Here is a 2,482-nt window from a genome sequence, read left to right as displayed (position 1 = left end):
CCTTTTGAGTTAGACGGCATTTCAAGTTGGAATTTTTTTCTCAGAAGATGCATCAGTTGGCTATTGAAATTTAAATGAGATCTGTTATATAATTCATCAGGGATTAGTCAATGATGGCTTCAGTCCCATTGATTTCTGTTTATACCATTAAAACCGCAAAAATACCACATCTTATGAGATATTACAAGCAAATGCTGCTTCGTAAGCAAATTTATACCAGAACTGGTTGTCTAATCATGTTATTATACTAGAGGGTTATATGAGCTGCATGATGTATCAAATAATTAGTATACCATGCTAGAAAATATTCCTTGTTTACTTGAGGAAGTGTATTTTCAACCAGCTGTTTGGTTTTTGGATGTGATGCCACTACATCTGAGTAGCTGCAAGCTTCCTATAGCTAAAATTAGAGAAGATGAGAATAAAAAAGTATCCTTGAGATCATTCTGTCCAACCCCTTCATTTCAGATCTAAACAAACCTCAGATTAGGTTCCCTCATTTGTACATTAAAATTACTCCAAACAGAGGATCTCTTCATGGAAAGTGTCTTTCAGTGAAACTTCAACTGCATCATCATTGGTATAAGAAAACAGTCGCCATCTAATGGAGTTTGATGCGTATCTTTTAGCTTTGGGACTTAGAAACTTGCTTCGGAAGAACAATGATCAAGACCAACTTATGGCTGAGGTGCTCCTTTTTACAGTTACTTTCATGAAGTTAGATATACCAACACCTTTTCAAAAGATGTAAAAGACACACTCTTCCTCTCTCAGAAGATAAGTGAGAGTGGCAAGTGAGCTTCTAACAATCAACATCCTCTTTCTTCCCCATTCCTTAAGAAAATGTTCCCCATGCAAAATAGACTAGACCTATCAAGCAATTCTTGGATAAAAAGGATAAAGAATCCTTCTAGTAACTTGATAGCTGGGAACATCAAAGTAATGTAAAAAAATGGAGAGGCAGGATGCTATAAAATTCACATTTGGACTGTTTCTGTCCTATGACATGTTAGAAAGCGTCATTGTGTTCTCCCACAGAAAATTACCTTTCTCTGGGATAGTACTGTTCAGAGAAGCAGCTGTATCTGGATGCTAGAACACTTCTACATGGAGGTCCTCTGACCTGACTTTGCTAGGCTCTCCAGGATTGTCAAATCAACTGTTTTCTGTCAGACCAGGCCTGGGAGGGGAACAGCTGGTCCACTCATGCCTGTTTCCCTGACTCTGCATGTTTGCAGGACCTACTTGCCTCTGGTATGCAGGTTGGAATTCCCATTATAATGAGATACAAATTGAGTGAGGGCAGTGTTGAAATTAAAAGTAACAGTGATCTTGTAATCACTAGGAATAAGGACGAAGTGAAACTGTGGCAGTACCTCCAAACAGCATCACACTGAAACTGCTTAGAAAGACTCAACGGGTAAGTTTGTGCTTCCAGATGTGTAGAAGTGCATCTGATCTGGAACTCAGAAAATGAATGTGATTATAGAAGACGACCTTTCATTTACATAGGAATAATTGGGAATGTTGTAAAGACTGACGATGCAGTTCAGTCATCCTCAAAGGAGAGACACCTGTTTACTATGAGCTCCAGTACAAGAGTCTCTCATCTTTTACAAAGAAATGCAATTAAGTATTTTTCTTTATGTCAAAGACCTGCATGAGATCAGAAATATTAATAACCTGGTAATGAAAAGCTGATTTTTTAACATCTGCTATTAAATGGATGAAATCACAGTGATAAAAAAAGAAAATAATCTTAACAGTTTATATAATCTGGAGTGTGATCTCTATTTGTGTAGATCTGTGTTGGTATAGATCCCACTATAGCCAAGTAATTCACAGTACCTGTAATCTTATGAAAGGAGAATGTCTTGCAGCGCAAAATCGCGCTCCTTTGAACTGAAGCAATGCACCTCAAACCCTGGAGAGTTTCCTCACACCAAAGTGTTTCGCAGACCTGTGTGCACACAAGAGCCCATCTGCAGGGAGAAGTCCAGGTACAGTTAAAGAGTCTGGAGAAGACACGAAACACAAAACATGGTGATTCAGTAACCATCAAACTTGCCTTTCTGTTAACATTCCTCTTTAAAATTTGTGAGTCATTTCTGCATTACAGGCCTTTAGGTTTAGGGCAGCATACCTTAAAATAGCCCACAGCAAACACTGGAAGCGGTGTACCAGCTCTGTCGGTGGAAGGTCTTACTACAGATTTGTAGATGCCATGGGGCACCTGTATTTGAAAGGGGCTCGGTGGTCACTGCTGAGTGTAGATTCCCCACATCCATGCCCTAGCAGAATCCCTTGAACAGGACTGGACTGCCGCAGGGCTGAATGATTTGACCATGACACCTTGGCCTCATCCACGCCATGAAGGCTTTCAGGCTCCGGCAAACGCGACTACATCCAAGCCGCCCGTTAGGAACCGGGGATACTCAAAACCGGCAGCTGGAAGCGGTGTGGGAGGGAGAGGGCCCGGCCA

Source organism: Aptenodytes forsteri, unplaced genomic scaffold (genome assembly GCF_000699145.1).
Source record: "Aptenodytes forsteri isolate BGI_AS27 unplaced genomic scaffold, ASM69914v1 Scaffold195, whole genome shotgun sequence".
NCBI classification, from domain to species: Eukaryota; Metazoa; Chordata; class Aves; order Sphenisciformes; family Spheniscidae; genus Aptenodytes; species Aptenodytes forsteri.
Note: the sequence above shows the minus strand (reverse complement) of the source record.